At 38.6% G+C, this 18,950-nt stretch overlaps 1 protein-coding gene across 31 annotated transcripts in view; it reads right to left on the minus strand.

Annotated features, from left to right (window-relative positions):
• The window catches only part of EPB41L2 (erythrocyte membrane protein band 4.1 like 2), a 271,017-nt gene that overhangs the window by 193,509 nt on the left and 58,558 nt on the right, over nucleotides 1-18,950 (minus strand). For 21 of the 31 annotated variants that reach the window (XM_033867725.2, XM_019951909.3, XM_073789593.1 and 18 more), the window contains one exon: nucleotides 16,884-17,007. The exons of 7 other annotated variants lie outside the window; for them this stretch is intronic. The gene's annotated coding sequence lies outside the window, so the exon portion shown is untranslated. The remainder of the gene's footprint in view (nucleotides 1-16,883; nucleotides 17,008-18,950) is intronic. 3 more of the 31 variants (XM_033867722.2, XM_073789591.1, XM_033867720.2) reach the window with 2 other exon arrangements.

Genomic DNA, 18,950 nt, shown 5'->3' on the forward strand with positions numbered 1-18,950 from the left:
TAAAGCAAAGAAGCCAATATGCTAAAGCCACGAGATAAGCAAGTTTCTCTGTGTAAGTTTCAGATATGCTTTCAAAATCTCTTTTGTTGGAATTGTTTTGAAGTAAACAAAATATTTTACTGGGATTAACAGGCCTGCCTATTTTGTGAGCAAGCTCTCTGCTGAGTTATTTACAAACACCCTTATTTATGCCTCAAAACATCTCTGCACAGTAATTATTATCAAGTTCATTTTATACGTCAATAAAGTGAGGCTCAGAGAAATGAAATAACTTCCCTTAATAAGCATGGAATGCAAAATACTACAGTAGTTAATTGTCAGTCCTGGAGTTAGACAAACCTGAACCTGGATTGTCAATCCTGGAGGTAGACAAACCTGAACCTGGATACTGGCTTAACCTCCAATTACTATGTAGGAGACAGATGCCTCAGGTTTGAAGCCAATTCTATTTTATCTTAAATCAATTAGGTACAACTCCAACACATTATACATTCTTTACATTACAACACAATGCTCATGCAAATTCCCAGCTATACTTCACTAAATACCAAAATGCAGCCTTTACATGAACAGCCTCACTACCTATGCCTCACATTTGCACGTGGGCTTCACACAGGACTTTACTCAACTGTTTCTACTCTAATACAATACACTCTCTTAAAAAATATTTTTTAGAACTACATAAGGAAAACTGTAAAGCACAAGTGAAAATTCTGGATCTTTCTTCCAAACACATACATATAACTCAACAGATACTTACCTGGCACATAATGTTAATGGCTAGGTATACCATATCATGCCTTTCTTCAAAGCTCTGAGAACTATTTGGGAAGACCAGAGAAGTGCAAATGAAAAGCCATCCCTATAAACTTGTGAGTTAACTGTAAATACATAAAGTATATGCCTATGGGCACTACAAACACATATATCAGATTTCCCAAAGCAGTTCTGATTTCAAATATTCCGTCCCATTCTTCTAAGGAAACTTACACATTCCAGATCACGCATAACAACTTTTTAAGTGAGATAACATAACCATCTAATGTAGGGATTTGGGACTAAGAAAACTGCAGGCTAGAATGGTAAATAGAAAAAATTTGAACAGAACTTTGCAAGAAAGGACAGATTGTCCTCGATGGGAAAGAGAGACAGGGACATTCAAAATAGGCGAGAACAGTCCTTGGGCAAGTGAAGCAGCAAGATGCCCAAGATATTCTGGAGGTCTGGGGAGGCAGTGAGCAGGGCAGTGGGTTGACTACTATCACTGGATCAGTCACATACAAAGGTAAGTCAGAGGTAATGTTGAAATATGATAGCTGGGAAGACTGTTGAGGGCTTTGAAGACCAGTATAAGGACTCTAGGCTAAAAAAGATAGGTCACCTCGCCTAAAGTTTTGTTTTGGTAGTGTTTTTTTTTGGGAGGGGGGGGGGTGGTAATAGTTTTATTGAAATACCATACAAGTTACCCACTTTAAGCTTACAAGTCAATGTTTTTTAGGATACTCAGTTGTGCAAACATTACAACGAACAATTTTAGAACATTTCATCAACCCAAAAAGAAACCCCAAACATCCCAACTCATTCTATGAGGCCTGATACCAAAGCCAAACAAAGATGTCACACACAACAAAGATGTCACACACAAAAAAGGAAACTATAAACCAATATTCCTAATGAATATAGAGGCAAAAGTCCTCAACAAAATATTAGCAAACCAAATCCAGCAAGATATTAAAAGGATCTCACACCATGAGCAAGTGGAATTTACTCTAGGAATACAAGGGTGATTCAACATGTGAAATTCAATCAATGTAATAAATCATATTAATAGAAGGAAGAAAGAAATACATGATCATCTCAATAGAGAGAAAAAGTATTTGACAAAATCCAACATCCTTTCATGATAAAAAAAAACACTCAAACTAAAAAAATTAAAGTAAAAACAAATAGAAATAATAAAAATTGAAGGAAACTTCCTCAACATGACAAAGGTTATCTAAAAAAACCCCACAGCTAACGTAATAGTAAATGGTGAAGACTGAAAGCTTTCCCCCTAAGATCAGGAACAAGACAAGATGCCCCCTCTCACCACCTTTCATCATTCTATACAATTTTGTACTTTAAAGTTCAAGCCAGGTTCCAAAAAAGAAAAGGTCAAGCCAGGGCAAATAGGCAAGAAAAATAAAAAGCATCCAAATAGGAAAGGGAGACATAAACTATCTCTATTTGCAGATGACATGACTGTATAAATAAAAAAATCCTAAAGAATCTATTTTAAAAAGCTAACAGTAGTTCAGAAAAGTTTCAGGATATAAGATCAATATGCAAAAACTCAGTCACATTTCTATACATAAGCAATAAAATCCAAAAATAATAACTCCACTTAGCATCAAAAAGAATAAAATACATGGAGTAAATTTAGCCAAGGAAGCATAAAACTTGTACACTGAAAAATACATAACATTGTTCAAAGAAATCAAAGACGTAAATAAATCCATGTTTATGGATTCAAAGATTTAATATTGTTAAGATGGTAATAATCCCCAAACTGACTGACAGATTCAACGTAATCCCTATCAAAATTCCAACAGCCCTTTTTTTTACAGAAATGAACAGGCTAATCCAAAAATTCATATGGAATTGCAAGAGTCCAGACAGCCAAACTAATCCTGAAACAGAAGAACAAAGTGAGAGGATTCACACTTCCTGATTTCAAAACTTACTACAAAGCTAGAGTAATCAAAACAGTATGGTACGGGCAATAAGGCTAGATACCAGTCATTGAACAGAATTGAGAGTCCAGAAATAAACCCACATATCTATAGCCAACTGATTTTGACAAGGATGCCAAGCCCATTCAGTGGGGAAAGAACAGTCTTTCCAACAAATAGTACTAGGACAACTCGACATCCAAATGTAAAAGAATGACTCTGAACCCCTATCCCACACTATATACAAAATTTAACTCAAAATGAACCGAAGACTTAAAATGTAGGAGCTAAAATTGTAAAACTCTTTAAAGAAAAAGAGGTGTACATCTTCATGACTTTGAATTTGGCAACACATTCTTAAATATGATGCCTAAAAAACAAGCAACAAAAGAAAAAAACATATGAATTGGACTTCATCAAAATTAAAAACATTTGTGAGTCAGAGGACACTATCAAGAAAATGAAAAGACAATCCACAGAATGGGAGAAAATAAATGTAAACCATCTGTTCAACTAGGGTATCTAGTATGCAGAATATATAAAGCACTCTTACACCTCAACAACAAAATGACAAACAACCCAACTAAAAAATGGGCAATGGACTTGAATAAACATTACTCCAAAGGACATTTCTCCAAAGAACATATACAAATGGCCAATCACTGTAGGAAAAGACGTTCAACATCATCAGTCATTAGAAAATGGAACTAAGAACAAGGTCCTACTGTATAACACAAGGAACTATATTCGATCTTATAATAAACCATAATGGAAAAGAATATGAAAAAGTATATATAACTGAATCAGTCTGCTGTATAGCAGAAATAAATACAACATTGTAAATCAACTATACTTCAATAAAATAAATTTTTTTTTAAAAAAGAAAAAGAAAATGGAACTAAGACCACATGGAGATTATCTCCTCAAATCCACTAAAATGGCTATTGAAAAAAACAAAAGAAAGAAAATAACAAGTGTTGGTGAGGATTTGAAGAAATCAGAACCCTCATTAACTGCTGCTAGCGGGAATCTAAAATGGTACAGCAGTTTCAGAAGAGGAGGGGGAATGAGGTGTGATTGCTTTAAGGGATACAGGGTCTCTTTTGGGGGGATGAAAATATTCTGAGATAGTAGTGATGGTTGCACAACATTTTGAATATAATAAAAACCACTGCACTGTATACTTTAAAATGGTGAATTTGTTATATCAATTTAATCACTTTTTTTTTAAAAAAGAAAAGAAAAGAAAGAAACCTTGTACTCTTCAGAAATAAAGAAACCTTGTACTCTCAGCCCCAGGCAACCACTAATCTATTTTCTGTCTCTATAGACTTCACTATTCTAGACATTTCACATAAATGGAATCATATCATATACAGCCTTTGGTATCTGGCTTCTTTCTCTTAGCATACTATTTTCAAGGTTCATCCAAGTTGTGTATGTATGTGGTATGTATCAGTACTTCATTCCTTTGTATGCCCCAATAATATTACATTTTATGGCTATAGCACATTTTTGTTTATTCATTCATTAATTGATGGGCACTTGTATTGTTTCTGATTTTGGATTATTATGAATAATGCTGTTGTGAACATTCATGGTACAACTTTTTTTTTTTTTTTTTTGCGGTACGCGGGCCTCTCACCGCTGTGGCCTCTCCCGTTGCGGAGCACAGGCTCCAGACACGCAGGCTCAGCGGCCATGGCTCACGGGCCGAGCCACTCCGCGGCACACGGGATCTTCCCGGACCGGGGCACGAACCCGTGTCCCCTGCATCACCAGGCGGACTCTCAACCACTGCGCCACCAGGGAAGCCCCCATGGTACAACTTTTTGTGTGGACATATGATTTCACTTCTCTTGGGCATATACCTAGGAGTAGAATAGCCAGGTTAAATGATAGCTCTGTGTTAAGGTTTTTGAGGAACTACCAGACTGGCTTCCAAAATGGCTGCACCATCTGACATTCCCACTTGCAGTGTACACGGGTTCCAATCCCCCGAATGTTTGGCTGCGGCCAAGCAGGATAACCACTAAATGTTGCTTGAAGATAAATTTGGGGGCCCTGAATTGGAAAGGAGAGATAGTAGAAGCAGGGACAGTCTAAATGGAAGGCTACATAAAAAGGTTCATGAAGGTGAGGGAAACAGGGAGAAGTTGGTCACAGGGTACAAACTTTCACTTATGAATAAGTTCTGAGAAGCTAGTGTACACCACGGTGACTACAGTTAATAACAGTGTACTGTATACATGAAATTTGCTAAGACAGTGGGTCTTAAGTATTCTCTCGTCAAAAAAACATAACTGTGAAGTGATGGATGTGTTACTTTGATTTTAGGAATCATTTCACAATGTATACATACATCAAATCATCATGTTGTACACTTTCAATATATTACAATTTTGTCAATTATACCTCAATAAAGCTAAGAGAAAAACAGACTTGTGTGGAAGCAGCAGTAGCAATGATGAATAAAGGACTGATATTTTAAAAGTTTCAGAGAAAAAAATCCATAGGCATTGATGTCTAAATAGACAGTAGATAAAGAAGAGGCACAACTAAAAAATAATGCCAAGCTTTCCAGCTCAAAAGACTGGAAGGTTCAAGATTTTGGAACTTTTAGGGACACTGAGTTTGAAGTGATGATGTGACATCTAAGTTCCTGGAGAGGATTCCAAAAATCAAAGAAAGAGATGATGATTTGGGAGAGAATAACCCTACTTCTAGCATTTGTTACTATTATTAATCTTCTACCTTAGTTCCAAACAAGTGACTATTCTTGAAAGTTTTGGTAATACAGTAATAGAGAAAAAAGCATCTTAAGAGCTAGGATTTCCTTAAAAAAAAAAAAAAAAAAAAACTTTTTGACTGGCAGAGCATCCAAAAGGGCTAGAACTAAATAAAAGTCTGCATAACAAGAATGGAGTTCAAGGTACTATAACAACCAAACATGGCAGATGGAATCTACCTACTCAAGCAGATACAGCATCACCTACATGTGTTCTATGAGGAAATATTCAAAAGGAAGTCTCAGTATATTAGGTTAATCTACCTAAGGAACACTGGCTACAAACCAGCTCAACAGGGCAAGATAAGTGCTAAGAAAGAAAAGATAGGAAACCCCGTATCAGATTATTCAGGAATTATTCATTCATTCAACAAATAATTAAGAGCCCATTGACTGTCAAACAATTGTGAACACAGACGTGATAACTGCCTTTGTGGAGCTTATAACCTGATGAGGGAGAAAGGCAAAGCAAAGTCAGTCGGAGAGGGGGGAGGTTATCTAAACAGGGAGGAGAGGGCCCAGTGGAAGGAAGAACCATAGAAGGAAAGATACCCAGAGGAAGCTATATCTAAATGAAGACTTGAGAGTAGAATACTGCTGGCAACATGCACATAAGTCTAGACATGAGAGAAAACCTGACATATGAGCAAGGAAACCCAATTAGTAAGTTAAAATCTAGAACAGCAAGAACCTCATAAGGTAAAAGCTACGTCACAAAGTTTGAGCCTCTTCTGAAAAGCAAAGTGGTACCATGAAAGAATTTTAAGCAGAAAACTAAAAGGACTTTAAAACTACTATTCTCACTACAACATGAAGAACAAAAATTTTCTTAAACTAGAGGGGAAAAAAAAAAACCCACGAAGACCAGACAGAACATTACATATTTATCCAGACAAGAAATGATAGCTGTATTAATGTTTAAAAAATAAAATATTAACAAATGGGTAGCCACAGTCTCTGCTCCCTCTCCCTCAAAAAGAATTCTGCCATTGTAACTTCAATTCTGAAAGCAACTTGACTGATATACTGTGGGATGGGCTCAATGACTATAGAAAAGAATAGATCTACAAAGAACACAGGGGAGACTCAAACTGTAACTGAGAGAGTTGGTGTTTATTGTTTGGGAGGAGACTGGCTGAAGGGAGGGAGTATGAGGGCTGGTTTTAAACTGTGATGAGGAAGAATCAGAAAAATTCATAAAGTGATGAAAAGAATTTTTAAGTTTTGCTGTTATAATGGAACCACCTTTTGGTTTTTCAAGAAACCAGAGTAAAAACGTAAGTGGTTTGTCAATTCTTTGTCAATGTTGAGACCTGTGTTTCTTTGGCTACCAAAGTTAAAACTGGACCATGAGGGCTTCCCTGGTGGCGCAGTGGTTAAGAATCCACCTGCCAATGCAGGGAACACGGGTTCGAGCCCTGGTGCAGGAAGATCTCACATGCTGCGGAGCAACTAAGCCGTGCAACACAACTACTGAGCCTGCGCTCTAGAGCCTGCAAGCCACAACTACTGAGCCCGTGTGCCACAACTACTGAAGCCCGCATGCCTAAAGCCTATGCTGTGCAACAGGAGAAGACACCGCAATGAGAAGCCCGTACACTGCAATGAAGAGTAGCCCCCAGGCTTCCCTGGTGGCACAGTGGTTGAGAGTCCGCCCGCCGATGCAGGGGACACGGGTTCGTGCCCCAGTCCAGGAAGATCCCACATGCCGCGGAGCGGCTGGGCCCGTGAGCCATGGCCACTGAGCCTGCACGTCCAGAGCCTGTGATCTGCAACAGGAGAGGCCACAACAGTGAGAGGCCTGCGTACCGCAAAAAAAAAAAAAAAAAGAGTAGCCCCCGCTCTCCACAACTAGAGAAAGCCCGCGCACAGCAACGAAGACCCAACACAGCCAAAAATAAATAAATAAATTTATTAAAAAAAAAAAAAAACTGGACCATGAGAGAGCTTAGCTTTGTGCACGTTATAGTATCTGAATAGAGAAGGTGTTAGTGGAAGGAATGGATAAATTCAAGAAATATTCAACTGGTAGAATGATAAGAATTTGGCAACACGGGAGTCAAGAAAGAGATAAAGAAAGAGCAATTAATTAGGCAGCAATGTCATTCACTGAAATAGTTAACAAAGGAGGAACAGAGGGTTTGGAGACAAATTAATGAGTTAATTTAAATTAGTTAACAAACAAAGAGGTATAAAGGAATAAGTCAATAGTGAAGATAAAATGGACTCAAAGAAAAATACTCAATCCAGAGGAAAGCAGGAAGAGAAAAAGAAAGAACAGATGGGACAAACAGAAAACAAAGAGCAACGTGGTACTGGACAACACCACCAGCAATTAGATGAAATGTAAACGGCCTAAATGCACCAATTAAAAGACAGATTGTCAGAGTGGGTAAAAGTAAGACCCAATTCTACGCTGTGTACAAAAAAATCTACTTTAAGTACAAGGACTGGGAACAAGAGAAATGGCATGAAGAAGCAAAGTGTGATTTGTACAGAATGAATTGTGATGGCAAATCAAAGAGATGGCCCTAGACAGCAGAAATGAGGTGCTCTGTTTACTATAAGATTAAGGGGGGGGAAAGTCTAGAAAAAGAATTCATAACACTATAAATAACTGTGGTCCATATACTATGTTAGGGTGTAAGTAAACGTCCTGAAGGTGCTTAAAACCTAATTATACATGTGAATTTTTGTTACTAAACTGGATAATCTTGGCTCAAAGTCCATGACGTGGAAACACCAGCAGCTTTGAACCTAAAATATGTCCATTTTAAGGCTGTGGTACTCCTTTCCTACCTTATTTCCACTTTCCCTTTCTATTAGCTAACCTAGTAGAACGGGCACTTCCATGGCTGTCTTCTTCCACACCTACACAAACCATGTGTCATATGGGGGGTAGGAGACAGCAATTTAATCTGTTACACCAAATACGCATTTACAGGGGCTTTAAAGTTTACAAAGCCTTCACCTCTTCCCAATTACATTCATATTTAATAAATTTAAGCAATTACATTCATATTTAATAAATTTAAGCTAAGAGACTTTTGACGTGTCTTATTTATCTTTTGTATAATAGAAAGCTCTTGTTATTGGGTACCCACATTTTATTTTGCTTGTCTTCATAAATCTAATGCTATAGTAATATTTTTGTTCTTTGACTCCCAAAATGCCTATATTCTTTAAAACAGCAATGTCCAATGTTATTTGAACTTCACCACGTATGTACCTCTTTCTACCAAATTTTAAGATTTGAAATTATGGCCAAAAATTATCAATGAACATTTTGAGGGGTTGTGCTAATTACTAGGGGAGGTGGGAACAATATGAAGACCTAATATGCTTAACTTGTTATCTTTGTTTTACTCCTCTTTAGAAAAGGATATTTAGCATTTGCAAGAGAGAAGCATAAAAAATATTTTTTCAAGCTTTTATTCTACGACTATGAAAAGTTCACATCATGGTTATAATTTGTTTCTCTTGGATCTAAACATACACCCACCCACTGGCTTCAGAAAAATGCTTGGAAAGAAACCCTAGGACAGTTATACTTCCTGGAAATTTCAACTGGGGAAAAAAAAAAAAGTATCCCTTCCCTGAAGGGATAGCCAGTAGCAAATGATGCAAATGTTCTTTTGTATTAATACCAATTTGTAAAAACCTATTCTTACACAAGATACATTCATTTGGGCTTCCCTGGTGGCACAGTGGTTGAGAGCCAGCCTGCCTGCCGATGCAGGGCACATGAGTTCGTGCCCCGGTCCGGGAAGATCCCACATGCTGCGGAGCGGCTGGGCCCGTGAGCCATGGCCACTGAGCCTGTGCATCCAGAGCCTGTGCTCCGCAACGGGAGAGGCCACAGCGGTGAGAGGCCCGCGTACCGAAAAAAAAAAAAAAAAAGATACATTCATTCATTCAACAAATATTTCTTGAACAACTATTAAGAAGGTAATTTACAAATGGATTCTCCCTCTCACATACTTGATACGTGGTATGATTTTATTAATTATTAAGCAAAATGATTACGAAAATTTTATTTATCCAGTTTTGCGGGGCAATTCCCAGTCCCCAGAATGCTTCTCTCTGCTACTGACTGGCTGCCTCTCCATGTGAACAGTCAGATTCCTAGGGGCAAAGACTGCAATCTTACAACCATATCCCTCAGAGCCCAATACAATACTTGGCATACAGTAAGGTAGCCAAAGGAACACTTGAATGAATGAATGAATGGATGGATGAATCATATTCATTAAGTAGTACAAACAAAAATCCCAGTAAAAGAAGAAAATAAACTCAGTACAGGCGTCACTCCTGATCCTTTCCTCTCTCTTCATCCAGGCTCACTTTGTTGTCCTTTTCTCTATAGGTATTTCTACTGCTGAAATGACCATTTTTGAATTCCTGGTATCAGTTTGCCTTACTGTGAACTTATCGGCAACGCAGTCTTCTTCCTCATCTTTGAACGCCCAGCCTGGTGCACAGTAAGACTGGGCACAAATTTGCCTCATAATAAAGAGCAACAAATACCAAAGACACCTCCTTAAATCAGTGTTGCCAAGCTTCAGATTATTATTGTGTAGTAAAAACAATGTACTGAACTAGTAACAATGAGATTTACTATTAAAATTAAGTTAAATAAATGTTTGATCCTAGTCACTTGTACAATAAATACCACCCAAATCATAGCACCAGATTTACTGAACAGAAATACACAAGTGCCTGCTGGAGTTGAAAGTGTCACCTAGAAGCCATAAATAAAAGAAATATGAAAGGAGGCTTCCTCAGGCAGACACCTTTAACTGAGGGTAAAAATCACCAGCACAAATACCCAGGGAAATCTGGTAATTCTTCAGAAAACCTGGTGTGTAATGTTTCTAAAACACAGATATTTGTAATTATGCCTCTTACTTCAAAAAATAATAGCGATGAAAATATCTGAAAGGCTTCCAGTGGCTCTGCAGGGAGTACGGAGACCAAACTCCTCAGTATAACTTCCTGGGTTCAGCACCGACTGGCTCCAATCCATATCTGCAGCTCGTCTTCTGCTTCCCATGCCCTCTCACACACACCCTGAACTCCAGCTATACCAGCCTCCTCAACACGAAATGCTTCCGTGTCCTCATTAATGCTGACTCTCCTCTGTCTAGACTGTCCACTTCCCCTGTCTACACTTGAAGAAAAAAAGAAAAAAAAAAAAAATCCAACCCAAGCTTCTAGGTATAAGGTTAAAAACAGGCAGTTTGTGACCAAACCTAACAATAGCTCTGTTGCTGATTTTTAAACCACAGAACACTCAGAATAAAACTTTGGGGGTGTGGATGGGGATCAAGTTATTTGTGAATTTATGGTACACACACTCTCTCACAAATCACAAGGCTCTGAAAGAGAAGTCTGGTACATGGCAAACCACCCCAGCAGAGAGTGGCTACCTCTCCAGCCATACCCACTGGCAGAGAAAGCAGGATGCCAAGAATGGCCAAGTCAAACTCAAATGGGCTAAGAGTAATGCAGCCCCTCCCCCAAGACGGCCCTGAGGTCTATGTGACTGATGAAGGCACTCTTCCCAGGGGACAGAACAAGGGGCAGTAAGATCTGATCAGGAATCACACTTCAAGGATGAGCTATGCCCAGAGCAATATTTATGGCTATGCGACAGGGCAGGGCAGAGCACTGTCCAGGGGGGAAATCTGAACAATGCAGCTGATCACTGACAAATGATCTGGATGGAAATGAAGCTAGAGGAATAAACATCACCAGTACACCGTGTTCTATGAGACATGTCATTGCAACTAGATGAAGTAGGTCAACAGGACTTTGTATGGTCTGTGCTTCGGGAGGGAAGGACTGTACCTGCAGCTGACCTATGTAAGGTGATATACACACAAATATACATTATACTTAAATGTATAAAAATGTGTGTGTACATACATATATATTAGTCAAAAAGGGTAAAATGTAGCACTCCTAAATAATCAACTTAGCTGCCATACCTAACTACCCCTTTGTCACCATCTCCCTGATCTTTTCCTCCCACCATAGTCAGCCACGCTTTATAAAGAATTTGGCTAGTTCTATTCAAGCCATTTGGGTTCAGCCATAATTCAGGTATCTCATATCCTCCTCCTTAATCCCTTTTTATTCCCATTATCCCCTGTAATTCCATGTTAACTATATATATCAGAACATCTAATTCAATAAATGTTGAATGAACAAACAAAACGGCACAGTTATAACAAGATAAGGAAATTTGTTTCTGCTCTCTTATCATCTTAATATCAAAAGTAATATTCTTCCCATTGGATCCTAGAGTAATAAGAACCAGGCTTGAGGTTCTTCTTGTCTTCTGGAGAAGGACTGGTCTGAATATCCACCAATCGCAGGGGGAAGGTTTCCTCCCACCTCAACCTTTAATTATATAGGAATACCCATGTAAAGAAAGTTTATTTCTGCCATGGAGTTTATTGTAACAGGATCTGTCCTGTACCAATTGTATATTTATTTTTAAAAGAAACAGATGGAATGGGATGACACAGGGCTTGGTATCACTGTCTAAAACAAGCCCAGCTGATGGCTAGACATATACACACACTGTAATCCCTGTGTACCTCTGCCCCAGACGACCGGACTCGGGCCACAGCAGAATCAGCTCTTGTTGGAAATCAGTGAGCCAGCTGTCAAGGACAAGCCAGGGCTTATGTGATCAGATCTTTACTTGTTTCAAAGGCTTCTTAACAGTTCTAATATAGACTTATTATGCTTTTATGATCCTGGAAAACATCCAAAATGATTAGCCTATCCTTTTCTGACTCGTATATCTTTAGGCAATAAATGCACGGACTTTCTACTAACTGAGAACTTCCAAGTGAGTCCATCTAATGCATGAATGCCCTATGGAGTAACATTTCCAAAATTAAGTACTACTATCTTAAGGATTTACAGGACTTCCCTGGTGGTGCAATGGTTAAGAATCCGCCTGCCAACATAGAGAATGGACTTGAAGACACGGGGAGGGGGAAGGGTAAGCTGGAATGAAGTGAGAGAGTGGCATGGACATATATACACTACCAAACATAAAATAGATAGCTAGTGGGAAGCAGCCACATAGCATAGGGAGATCAACTCAGTGCTTTCTGACCACCTAGAGGGATGGGATAGGGAGGGTGGGAGGGAAACACAAGAGGGAGGAGATATAGGGATATATGTATATGTATGGCTGATTCACTTTGTTATAAAGCAGAAACTAACACACCATTGTAGAGCAATTATACTCCAATAAAGATGTTAAAAAAAAAAAAAAAGAATCCACCTGCCAATGCAGGGGACAGGGGTTCGATCCCTGGTCCGGGAAGATTCCACATGCTGCAGAGCAACTAAGCCCCTGCGCCACAACTACTAAGCCTACGCTCTAGAACCGGCGAGCCACAACTACTGAGCCCACGCACCTAGAACCTGTGTTCCATGACAAGAGAAGCCACCGCAATGAGAAGCCTGCGCACCTCAACGAAGAGTAGCCCCTGTTCACCGCAACTAGAGAAAGCCCACATGCAACAATGAAGACCCAACACAGCCATAATAAATAAATAAAATTTAAAATTTTTTAAAGAATCATTTAAAAAAAAAGGATAATGCTCTGATTTTAACCCATGTGTTCACAGATAAAACACTGGAAAGGCTCAACCAAAACGGTAACAATGGTTGTTTCTGAATGTGGGCAATGGGAAATTTTGCTTTATTTGTATTTTTCTATATCACCAAGTTTTCGCCACTGAACATATATTATTATAATTAAGAAATATCTTAATAGATTAAGTCCATTAAAATAAAAAATATGAAGCTTTCTCCCTTTATTTCTATACTCCTGCTTTAGCACTTTTAAAGCAGTACAAAACAGGATGACTAAGTCCCAGCAAAGTTATAATAAACTGGTCATGTGCCATGTGGTATAGATTTACCTAAAACACAGAGGTACATTCATGCCATTCTTCCTTGAGCTTGGCACTGTCTACAAGAAATTACTCTAAGAAGCACATGCTTTCAGACACTGTTACATCAGAGGCCTTTTTTTAAAGTTAGATTTTAACTGGATTTAAAAGAATGAAAGGAATTTCCTGGATTTTATCAGGGTAATTTCCCAAAAGATTTTTGCCCCACTTCTTACTACAAGGATTAAAGCCACTTAGCAAATTAGACTGTGTACTTGCCACTTAAAATGCTATTCAGAACATATATATTAAGAGATCTTTAAAAAGCAGTACATGTCAGAAGAAGTTGTTTTAACAGTTTCCTATGAAGTTAGTCAAAAAGCATCAAACATCTGAGTGCAGGAGGGGTCTACTTTCAGACCACACAGCACTATAGACAGGGAACACGTATCTACATTGAATCAGGAAAGAACCTTTCTTTATTTTATCATCATATGACAAGTATCACTGTCAAGTTTTCACTGCAACTTCATTAAAATACCAAGCCATACACACACACAATTTAACATAGCAGCAAGGAGGACAGCGACATATTTTTCAGAACTGCAGAATGGCATCTGCAGAATGTCTCAAAGGAATGACAAAGGCACTTCTTTAGCCCAAACAAAGAGAACAATGTTTCCACTAGGACATTACAGGACTATTTTATTTCAGGGGGGGAAGGCAGTAAAAATTAACACAAAACAGAGCTGAACGTGTAGAATGACAGTCTGTGGAGAAGAATTAAAAGAAACTATTGAGAATACAAGTTTCACTCATTATAGCTTAAAGTTTTAAAAGTTGGGTAATTTCAAATTGTAAATCTGAAAAGAAAAATAACTTTAAAATTAGAAATATAAAATTACATATCAGTTGAATTAACGATGTTAGATTCATAAACACTGTGCATCTATAATTCATTTTGTTTAAAAGATGGCTTATAAATAAGGTATGCCAGCACACTTACCATTTCGCTTAACTTCCCAAAGACATTGTATTAAAAATGTACTGTCAATGCCTCCATTTTACAGATAAGGAAACTGAGACTTGTAGATGTAAAATGACTCAGTATAAAATGATTCAGTAATGGGCAGATGTAAGTTTTGATTCCAACTCTTTCACTTATTAGCTATGAAATTCTGACTTTCTACTGTCAAAACTACTGTCAAAAATGGGACAAGAAATGTCCTAAAGTAGCATACTGAAATGGAACTAAATGCTTAATAAATTGGAGGTAGAGAGGAAATCGGGATACACCCACTCCATCAAGCAATGTCTTCAAAACACTGTTATGAGAAGGGCTTAAGAAATGCCTTCAGAAAAATAAATCAGCAAGAGAATGCCAAGAGCCAGGATTAATTACAAAATAAATATCTAAATATATTTGGTGGAGAAGGTTCCTCACGTTTACCTAAAGTGTATGTACTTCGTTACCTTCCGTGGAGAATGCCCTAAAAAACAGTTTGATGATTTTTGTATTGTAGGAAAAAAACGCAGTTATAATTACAAACAGTAGACTCTGATTAAAGTAAGTAAAACCAATAAATAAACTACCAACAGGTAAATTTTTTCTCATAACTAATAGTTTGTCATAAATTTGTTAGCCCTACTTTGAACAGGGCTACCCACCTCATCTTCCTAAACTCCAGTTCTGATCACATAATTCACCTGTTTGGAAAACCTCAGTAACTACAGGAAAAAAACCCAAAGTCTTCCACCTGACATGCAGGCCCTGATACTATCCATGATGATTTCTATTGTTGAGGAGGGAAAAGCCAAGAGACTCCAGGCTCACTCCTCCAGACTCTTCTGAGAAGTGAGCAAACTGAGAAGCATGCCCATCACCACCACCATCGGGCAAAATCCAGTTACCAGGCTATGGCCTTGCCAAAGACTTCCCTGCCATCCTTCCCTCCTCCAGATGCCCACAGCACTCCCTTCCCCGCTTCCAGAGCTCAGCACTTTTCTACAGTACTGGCCCTATGCCCACATCTTACCCACCATACTTAACAAGTCTGTCTTACTCATCATCTCTGTATCCCCCAGAGCAAAACACACACCACTTTGTACAAAGTTATGCTTAGTCCATTTGGGTAGAAAAAAATGAGGGCATAAGAAAACACCTCTAAAAACAGAAACCGAGGGCACCTATTTTTCCAAACAATTCCAGGCATCATCATCTTATTTTTCTCTTATCCAAGATAATCACCTTAATGATTGAATAAAGTAAGCCTAATATTAAACTAAACGACACTCTGATGGAATAAACACTATTTTGGCACATTTATAATGAGAAATCTCATGCCATCTTTTAAGATTCATACGAGGAAAATGTGAGGAGTGTAGGACTTACTATCTTCACCTGCATGATTGGTTCTCAGGGGTTAAGACTGACCTAAAAGGTTGTTATCTTCAAAAAGGTACTGAATTCTAAGAGAAGCAAGAAGAAAATAGAAATGGCTCTGAAATAAGTCCTATGATAATATGTTTTGGGATATACAGTCCTCCTGAATCATGTAAGTTTAGGTCTGGGAGGTGCCTGAAAAAATAATGTAGCCAATCCTTTGTATAACAAACACCAAAGAATCTAAGAAATTCTAAACTGAGCTAAGTGACTGAGGGATTTTTTTTTTTTTTTAAAGAATATTGTAAGAAAAGGCAGCAACCTAACCTCCTGGCCAGGTATTTCTCATTTGCATGAACTTATTACATCAACCAGGTGATGAGCTCACGTTTCTGAATGAATTTGCCCCTCAGCATTTTCTCAAATGCAGCTCATTTTCCCAAAACATGCTTTCCTCTTGGTTTTTCCTTTCCCAATGCACCTCAGGCTTAAAAACAGTAAAAAAAAAAAAAAAAAAAAAAAAAAATGTAGACTAGTGGCTACCTTTTTTTTTTTAAACTACAAGCACTGTCATAATCTCTCCTTCATGCAAAGCATTTATCAGATGGAAGTGTGCAAGATCTTCCTTTCACCGCTCAAGGTGGCACAGAAAATGAGGGCGGAAAGCAGGAACAAGGAAAAAGCGAAGAGGTACCCGCGCAAGAAAGCAGCAGCCGTGCCTATCAGACCGAAGCCATAAGACAAGAAACACACTATTTTATTCTTCTGGAACACTTAAATATATTATGTAACAGTCACAAAGAACTTTTAGGATATACCTATATAAACACAATATAAGTTTATCTTCCAGAAAAGCCAACCAACCCAAATACCAAAATCTGGACCGTGTCTCAACCAGCTCTGCGGCTGGTACCTCACTGGTAGTCATCCTTTACCTACCTTTGCTGCATAACAGGGCCTTGTGAGATAGAATTCAGGGATATTCATTCCGTCTTAGGAGAATGACACTGTAAATAACTTAAATACCACTGCCTCTCATGTGGTCAAAACAGAGCATCTAAAGAAAAACACCGACTCACATTTACCAGGAATGGATTCACTGGGTAACCACCCGAACTCCTCGGAACTCACACGTGAAGCCCAGCTCTGCGATCACTGCTACCACCTGCTCCCACCTTGCTCGCTGGCACGATCCAAGGACGCCTGGATTAAGATAAACGCCTTAAGTAGCAGTGCTGACACAATTCAGTTCCTAACGCTTATGTCAGAAGCGGCCCAGCCCCAGGTCAGGAAATAATACGACTGATACTAGAACCCACTGGTAAACATAAGTATCTTTAGGAGGTAGTGCTCCTTTTCCAATTGTAAAATTAATTCCCAAATTATTTTCCTCTTTTCACTGAACCAAACAGAAACAGGTGGAAAATAACTCCAAACAGCTGGAAAGTATGCAGAGCCATTATTACTTAAATATAATGAATTTAAAAAGACTTCGCAAGACAAATAAGATCACACTCTAGCAACACGAGACTTCTTTAAGGGAAAAGAACACACTTGTGTGCGCACACACATCATACAAGTGTACTTGGTCCCTGAGTGATGTGGGTGCTGCCAGCTCCTAGAATTGGTCTCCTTTTGCATCCCACGTTCTATATCCTAACACTTCTCCACAGTGAGCAAGTTGGGTGATGGGGAGGCCTCCACACCTATTCTAAGGCAAGCAGCTTAGAGGCAGGAAAAAAAGGAGTTGATCAAAAAGGAGATTCTTCACACTACACTGAACAAACTTTTTGGAACAAATTAAGCACAGCATCATAAGAAACGCAGAGCACTGCCAGAAAAAAAAGAAAGAAACAGACTTTTCTTAATTCTGTTTCTTCCTACTTTAGTCACTCAGACTATTTCCATTATATTCCTCCAACACTTAAGCTGTCATCTCTAGTGAATTCCCCCACCCACCCCAATCATTTGAAAAACCTCTGGAAAAAAACCAAAAGTATAATCAACTTTGCCAAATGACATTCAGATTTTGTCCCCACCCTAATATTTGGCTATTCATCCTTATTTCTCGATCTCTTTCCATTCTTACTCCCTTTCCTTCTTCCCCCAACTACAAATATATCCCAGCAATTATTTCCTTTCTTCCCCACTCCCTACTCCTGAGATTTTCAACACTAAGTTTCTTCATTCCCCTCGTCCCACCTTCAATTCTCTCAATACAAAAAGTCAAGAAATGTACAAAATCATAAGTCTTCAAGATGCAGAATTTAATACGCTGAAGACTTCTTGTAGAGAAATTTTTCCAAGAAAAACAAAAACAGGATTCTCCATCACCTACTTTTCAGACAGCCCTCCAGGAGCCCTCCCGTCAGCTGTTTTATATGGTTTCTTCTAGATTAACTAAGGTCAAACAGAGGTGACGGTGAGTCTGAGGCTGTGTGTGCCAGTATATTGTCTGAATCCGTAACAACTGCCTTAAAAAGGACATCTAAATACCCACTGACCAAGGCAATGTGCAAATCATGCTAGACTTGCTTTTTCTGCAGAGATATTCCTGAAATCCGCATTACCCGCAGGACTATCAACTCACAGAGAGGAGAGAGGAGGCCATGTTCCCTAATTTGCCTTAACTGCGTTCAGAACTCTTTTACCAAGTTTTAGTAATAATAGGGTGAGCCTACAAGGTGCTCTGCTAGTACTATGGAGATGAGACAAAGCAGAGGGGAGAGAGGTAGAAGGAAAGAAGGAAAGTAACAAGACAACATCCTTGTCCTTGAGGAGCTGAGAGTCCAGACTGCTCATTCACACAACCCCGTGGAAAGTTAACATTCATAATGTGCCCACATTTCAAGATAACAGTTGAAGAAATGCCGTTAAGACTTGTGTGAGAAATTGCCAAAGGAATTATACAGCTAAGAACTACAGGAATTCAGCAAAATAAGGCAAATATAATTCCAGAGTAGAAGAAATCTGGCATAGGAGATGATAACTAACAGTTTGGCAAAACCACTAAAAAGTTTGAAGACATTTATTGTTTTAACATGGCAGAAAAGAAACACTTCAGAGACACTTATGCTTAGTGTAAAACATACATTTTTCAGCTTCACTCCTTTCAGGTTCACATCAAATAATCCTAAAAGAGCAGC

This window comes from Tursiops truncatus, chromosome 12 (assembly GCF_011762595.2).
Source record: "Tursiops truncatus isolate mTurTru1 chromosome 12, mTurTru1.mat.Y, whole genome shotgun sequence".
Lineage (NCBI taxonomy): Eukaryota > Metazoa > Chordata > Mammalia > Artiodactyla > Delphinidae > Tursiops > Tursiops truncatus.